This window comes from Schistocerca americana, chromosome 9 (assembly GCF_021461395.2).
Source record: "Schistocerca americana isolate TAMUIC-IGC-003095 chromosome 9, iqSchAmer2.1, whole genome shotgun sequence".
In the NCBI taxonomy this organism is placed as follows: Eukaryota; Metazoa; Arthropoda; class Insecta; order Orthoptera; family Acrididae; genus Schistocerca; species Schistocerca americana.
Window position 1 is genome coordinate 186490161 of NC_060127.1, and position 7936 is coordinate 186498096.

General features: G+C 45.2%; 1 pseudogene; it reads right to left on the bottom strand.

Moving 5' to 3' along the window:
• Positions 1-391: 391 nt before the first annotated feature.
• On the bottom strand, positions 392-509 carry LOC124551405 (annotated as a pseudogene).
• Between the last annotated feature and the right edge of the window lie 7427 nt (positions 510-7936).

Below are 7936 nucleotides of genomic sequence, written 5' to 3' on the forward strand. Positions count from 1 at the left end.
AACTTCAAAGAATTCATGCCTAAAGTTTCACATTCGAAAATTTGTTAACGGCTGATAAAAAAAGAAGGTGAATTACTTTCTGGACGATCCTCGTATAACGTACATTGAAAAATTGTATGAAAGCATTGTTAACCCCGAAACTGATGTCTAAACTAAAACTAAACTAAACTAAACTAAACTAAACTCCTCCCGAACAGGCCATGAAGGCCCGACGGTATCGATCGGCCGCCGTGTCATCCTCAGCCCACAGGAGTCAATGGATGCGGATATGGAGGGGCATGTGGTCAGCACACCGCTCTCCCGGCCGTATGTCAGTTTACGAGACCGGAGCCGCTATTTCTGAATCAAGTAGCTCCTCAGTTTGCCTCACAGGGGCAGAGTGCACCCCGTTTGCCAACAGCACTTGGCAGACCGGATGGTCACCCATCCGCGTGCTAGCCCAGCCCGACAGCGCTTAACTTCGGTGATCTGACGGGAACCAGTGTTACCACGGCGGCAAGGCCATTGGCGACGTCTAAACTAGTGAAGGCAATTCATAAATCTCTACAACTATGTGGTGAAAGGAAACGAAAGGCATATACATCAACTTAAAAACAGCTTTAGGATCCGTAATTATCGTTTTGTTGTGACAGCGATCGTTTTCTCCTCCTTTTATCTTAACTGTCAACTTGTTTTGCTATGGAAACAGCTTATCTCGTCACTTGCCGTGACATGTCGACAGGACATACAGTGCAATAAAGTCTCGTTCGACCGAACGGTGGGTGCCACTTATCTGGGGCTATGAGAAGAAGGTGAAAATTATCGAATGTACTACATCAACTAAACAAAGTTTTTTCTTTCAGACAGCACGATGCTAACGAAAGCAGCTTGCTCGCTAAACATGCCGTGCTTATTACATTCGTTAATACTGACATAACCATAAATTTGAATCTGTTTTATTGTAACGTATCGTACCAGAAGAAGGACGACGTTGTTCGTGGAAGCTCTGTTAAGTACATTTAAAGAGTCTGGTTTCGAGGAAAAAGTCTGACCGATTCTGCTGCCAATGTTGTATAATGGGCAGACGTATGTAAACTAGACAAATGGAAAAATAGTGGAGCCGGCCGTTGTGGCCGGGCAGCTGTAGGCGCTTCAGTCTGGAACCGCGCGACTGCTACGGTCGCAGGTTCGAGGCTCTCTCCCCGCCGCAGCCGCAGTGGTCCACAACCCCACGACGGTTACCGCAGTCCACTTCACCCCTCTGACGCCCCACATCGAACCACTCTTACAGCGTTATTATGCGGTTCGGCCCCAGGTGCCCCCCCTCCCCCTCCAGGGAACGTCTCACACCAGACGAGAGTAATGCTGGTGTACGCGTACGTGGAGAACTTGTTTGCGCAGTAATCGCCGACATAGTATAGCTGAGGCGCAATAAGGGGAACCATCCCGCATTCGCCGAGGCAGATGGAGAACCGCCTAAAAACCATCCACAGACTGGCCGGCTCACCGGACCTCGACACAAGTTCGCCGGGCGGATTCGTGCCGGGGACCAGGCGCTCCTTCCCGCCCGGAAAGCCTTGCGTTAGACAGCACGGCCAACCGGCTATTTGTGTGATATAAGTATACATTAGCAATTTTCAGATTTTTTTCCTTAACTTTTACTGGGCAGCCTCTTTTCTTCCCAATTTTCATGGTTCTACGTCAACCGCAAGCACACTGTACGTTTTCATGAGTGAGTTTTCGAATATCAAAATACGTGACGTAAATGGCCGTATGCTTTGACTACAATGACTTCAATTTTTTACGTCACCATCAGACGTAACATAAATTCCAGCTTGATACGTCTACCCGTTTCTAAATGGTGCAAATGGCTCTAAGCACTAAGGGTATTAACATCTGAGGTCACCAGTCCCCTTAAGAACCACTTAAACCTAACTAACCTAAGGACATCACATACATCCATGCCCGAGACAGGATTCGAACCTGCGACCGTAGCAGCAGCGCTGTTCCGAACTGAAGCGACTAGAACCGTTTGTAAGAAAACGGAGTCTTAACATGCGGACGAACAGAGAGACACAGAGATAAGAAGTGACAAAAAAAAAGTTTATCAGCAGCGCCAAAAATAAAGTGTTTCGTGTCATAAAATTACAAATTTACTGTTCTCGAATTTTTTCCTTTGGTTGTACTTTGAAACCTTTCTTTTTGCCAAATGTCATTATTCTAGGCCAACATGAAGTACCCTACACTTTATGGTGAGTGATGTTTGCGAGTATCGAAATATGTGACATTAAAGGCCGTACCTATTGATTTCATTGACTTGGAAGTTTCAATGTTTTGCACCGCCAGGGGACCATAAACGTCAGTATGTGATATAAATATCAACTTGTTACGTATATCAGGTATATTGTATTCCTGATATACGTCAACGGCTTTCTCAGTAGTGTTACTCATGGTGAAAAAATTCTCTTAGCTGATGACAGCAATATTATAGTCACTGAGAAAACAAAAGAACTCTTTGCAGAGAAGCAAATGAAGCTCTCAAGGGAGTTTACGATTGGCCAACAAGCAATAAAGTGACATTGAAAAATAAAGAAAATTAATGACATGAATTTCAGTTTGAAGAGGGAAAACGAGGATGTTAGATTAAATGTACAGGGCACCTCTATAGACTGTGTAACAAATGCAAAATTTCTAGGAATGAATACTGATTCTGAGTTGAAGTGGTGTGAACACACAAAGGTACTTGCAAACAGAATGTCATCGGCAAGTTATGTCCTTAGATTCCTATCATCAGTGTGTAACATGCAGTATTTTTTAGTTACAAATTATTCATATGTACACTCAATTCTTAGCTATGGCATTCTTTTTTGGGGAACAAATTCACAAAATATGAACACAATTTTCAACCTCCAGAAGAGAGCCATAAGAATAATAACCAAAAATTGTGCCGAAGTGGCCGTGCGGTTAAAGGCGCTGCAATCTGGAACCGAGCGACCGCTACGGTCGCAGGGTCGAATCCTGCCTCGGGCATGGATGTTTGTGATGTCCTTAGGTTAGTTAAGTTTAACTATTTCTGAGTTCTAGGGGACTAATGACCTCAGCAGTTGAGTTCCATAGTGCTCAGAGCCATTTGAACCTTTTGAACCAAAAATTGTAGTCGAGCTCATTGTAAAGATCTGTTCAAAACACTGGGGATTTTAACTGCACCATGTGAATACATTTACCAGTCAGTTGTACACATCAAATATGAGATTGGTAATTACTGTACAAACAGCTCTGTCCATGACCACGGGACAAAAGATAGACTCAACTTACGTTTACCAAGGAAAAATAAACATAAAACTCGAAACAGCATTTCCTTCCAAGTTATAGAACTGTACAATAAATTACCAAAAGAGTTTAAAGACACTGCAAAAATATACTTATTTTAAAAAGGTAGCTAAAAAGCACCTGTTATGCAATACATTTTATACATTGAAAGATTACTTAGATAAAACAGAGCAGTGGTTTAATAAAAATATGTTACGGAAATAAATAATAATAATGATTATAAAACATCCAACATTACACGTAACACCTTCACGTTTTCCCCCTTTTTTACTTTCTAGAAATACTTATCCCTAAGCTATGCATTGCACACCTTTCTGAGCTCAACATCTCACTCATTATGGAAGAAGGCATAATGGATAAAATACGAGTGTACAAAACATCAGATCAGCTGTTTGACTGGACTGAGGAGTTCCTAGCTTACAGAACACAGTATGTTTTCTAAACGGAGAGAAATCATCAGATGTTAAATTAACTTAAGGCGTACTACAAGTGAGTGTTACAGGACCATTACTCTCCACAATATACGCTGTACCATTTTGCCAGACGCTTATAAGGCAAGGACCGCTCTGGGCATTTACAAAAACAATTATTATATGAAAACCGAGACCGGTACAGCAATCCTGAAATTAAATGTGGAATGGGTGGGGCGGGGGGGGGGGGGGGGGGGGGCGGGGGGTTAATTATCTCCTAGAATTCTTGTAATTGAACAAAAGATTTTTTTGTCGACCCATACTGTTGTTGTTTGAAGTCAAACGTATTATCTACTCAGGACAGCGTCTCACTGTGTTGGCTGAAATGCACAGTGGCCTAGAGAGGGTAGATCTGTTGTTCGTGCGGGCTTTATTAAGAGCTGAAACTAGCTTCCCACGCCCGGTATGAAACAAGCAACTTCTCTGCTCAATTACGCGTACACCCTGTTTCCGTCGAGCCATCAGCTGCCTCCCGTCTGAGTCATTCCTGTTTCGTTTGCAGCAACCGCTGTCACTCGTGCAATCACCGAAAGCTGTCGCAAACGGACGTGAACGCTCCTCCAGGACATTCCATCATTATCAGCGTTCGCTCCACGTTCTGACTTGCTGTTTGACGTCCGACGTAAGTAATATACGAGAAACAATCCGTGACTCGCTCAACATTTATCTGTCTGACGAAGAACGTTAAACAGCCAGGAGACATGTGTAGATCTCAATGTAACTCCTTACACGTACACAACCTCGGCGAGTACGTCAATTATGTGTGACAGCTAGGACGGTCACCAGAGTGCACTACTGTTGTTCGTGTTTAGTGCTGTAACCAGGTCCGGTAGAATATAAAGGGTGACGAGAATGAGATTTTCACTCTGCAGCGGAGTGTGAGCTGATATGGAACTTCCTGACAGATTAAAACTGTGTGCCTGACCGAGACTCGAACTCGGGACCTTTGCCTTTTGCGGGCAAGTGCTCTTACCATCTGAGCTACACAAGCACGACTCACGACCCATCCTGACAGGTTCAATTTTGCCAGTACCTCGTATCCTACCTTCCAAACTTCACAGAAGCTCTTTTGCAAACCTTCCAGTCTCGGTCCGGCACACAGTTTTAAAATGTCAGGAAGTTCCATATCAGCGCAAACTCCGCTGCAGAGTGAAAATGCCATCATGGAAACAACCCCCAGGCTGTGGCTAAGCCATGTATCCGCAATATCCTTTCTTCCAGGAGTGCTAGTTCAGCAAGGTTTGCAGAAGAGCTTCTGAGAAGTTTGGAAGGTAGGAGACGAGGTACTGGCGGAATTGAAGCTGTGAGGATGGGTCGAGAGTCGTGCTTGGGTAGCGCAGTTGGTAGAGCACTTGCCCGCGAAAAGCAAAGGTCCCGAGTTCGAGTCTCGGTCCGCCACACAGTTTTAATCTGCCACGAAGTTTCACACAGGATGACGGTTTGTAAAGCCCGAAGGCAAGCAGTACAAACTTTCGCCGTCTGCAGGCGGGTTTTGTCTTGCTGAAATGTAAGCACAGGATGGCTTACAATGAAGGGCAACAAAACGGGGCATAGAATATAGTGGACGCAGCACTGTGCTGTAAGGGTCACAACCCATCTGGCTCCGCTATGAAATGAAATGACACGCGGCGCCCTCAGTCGTGATTGTGGGGCCGTATTGCGGGCGACAGTCGCGTTGGTGTCCCACCGCAGTCCGGGGTGTCTCCAGACACGTCTTCGGCCTGGAATCCCATTGACTGGTGCAGGATTGTCTTCAGTGGTGAGTCCCGCTTCGAAATGAGTTCGGAAGAAGAGCGAAGATGTGTCTGGGGACGGCCAGCACAGAGGTGGCATACCATCCCGACCGTCGCCCACCGTACGGTCCGACATGTAGCGTGTAACATTGAACACCTTTATTCTTCACGGCTACATTCTTCCAGCTTTTTTCACTCCAATATTCATCGAGTAACAGCTATCCCTCTTGTACCAGATGCGGTAGAAACTGAACTGGTCACACTGGCGAATACTGCTAAAAATAATGGCTATAGGCCTCAGTCGGTAAGACAGATGTATAACAAGAAAATAAATAAAAATAATATTACGTCTTCCACCCTAGGGGATGCGTTAGATGACAAACAGGTGGCAACGACATCTATCCCTTACATAGGCAATATAAGTTAGAAATTGGGCCGTATTTTCAGAGCCCATAATTTCAGATTCGCCTATTCTACTAATAATAGTTTACATAGGAATTTAATTCACTCCTTGCAGAGTAAAAGCGATAAACTTTCCCAATCAGGAGTGTATAAAATTACATGCGGGGATTGTCCAAAATTTTACATCGGGCAAATGAGGTGAGCTCTGGGTCTCAGGTATAAAGAGCATATTCCTACTAGAAGCGGTGACGGTACTAAGGGCACTACTTATGCGGAACACCTTGTGCAAACGGCTCATGCGCCGAGGCCTCCAATTAATATCGAGTTACTTCATGCCGAGGTTAAGGGCTTAAAACTGGATGTTTTGGAAGAAATGCAGATCTTTAAGCATCTGCAACATGCTAAAGACAATATCCTTAACGACCAACCCCTACGAAGAAATAGAAAATTTTTTGAAGGTTTCGCTCCTTTACTTTGTTCTTCATACTTGCAAATCTGATGATCTGGGGATTTTCACATGCGTGCGCTGACTGGCGAGCGAGGTTGCTCAAACTGTTCATCTTCTTTCTTTTTATCCTCATTTTCCTTTTCCGATGGTGATTTTAGCCCGTTGAACACCTCACGTTTATCCCTATATCTTTATTATCACGACGTCTTTAGATTACGTCCCCTCAGCCCCCCCCCCCCCCCAGGCTAACTACTGGCTTTAGGTATAGTTTAGAGTTCCTCCTATTGTCATAGGTAGCTTCATATGTAAGTTTCCTTACTAGCATAAGCAACCGTGTGCGGTTATTTTTAGGTTTCATCTCCTGTTTAGCTCGTCTCTCGTTCTATCCATTTCATTTTTTGATATAGGTTGATCCACGGTTGGGAATACATGGGCTATTTAGCCCCGAGCCATGTATAAACTTTCTCATATTTGTTTGCGCATGCGCATTCAAGTAACCTCCCGTGTCTTGCGCATGTGCATAGATAGCGGGCCACGCTTGTAAGTGAGCGACCGTTTGTAGTTGCAGTTTATGGCGGGTCATGGCCCATCGAGCATAGGCCGGTGTGAGGTGGAGCGTACACCATTAAGTTAAGTAGTGGTTTTGAGTTTGTACATATGTACTGTTTGTGTTTTCCTTCCCTTTTTCGTTTATAAATGTATAGCCATGGTTTTCTTTTAATCATTGACAAAAGTCTTCTTTGGCCCTTGTGGGTTTTATTGTTGTTCTGAAGAAGGTGTAGTTATCTACGCCGAAACCTGGGTTAACACTTAACACTAGGAGCTTTTTTCGCAATCGAGGCGGGTTTTTAGTTTTTTAATGTATTGAGCAACGCGCTGCGATGTTCAAGGTTCATAAATAACTTTTGTGTTCTACCTTACGGCAGGTCTGGTCATGGGGGAAGCCTCATCAGAGAGGTTTACCGCATGAGCGTCTAGGGAAGTGGTTCCAGTGGTTGTTATCCGTTGCCTTCCACTGATGATGATCTTTGAGCGGAGAAAATCTCCGACCCAGCAGGGAATCGAACCCGGGCCCCTTGGCGTGGCAGACCACCGCGCCGACCACTCAGCTATCGGGGCGGACCGCCAGCCGTACAGCCGGACAAAAAGGAGTGGATGGTATAGGGTGCGATTGGATTTTATAGGAGGACCACTTTGGTTATCATCCGCGGCGCCCTAACAGTACAGCGGTACGTCGACGATATTCTACTGCCCCGTCTTGTTATCCTTCACGGCAAGCCATCCTGGGCTTACATTTCAGCAAGATAATGCCCGCCCGCGCACGGCGAGAGTTCCCACTGCTTGTCTTCGCGTTTGCCGAACCCTACAGCGGCCAGCAAGGTTGCCGGATCTCTCCCGAACTGAGAAAGTTTTGAGCGTCATGGGCAGGGCCGTCCAACCAGGTCGGGATTTTGACGATCTAACGCGCCAATTGGACAGAATTTGCAGCGATATCCTTGAGGAGGACATCAAAGAAATCAATCAATCAATGCCGAGCCAAATAACTGGTTGCATAAGGGCCAGAGGAGGACCAA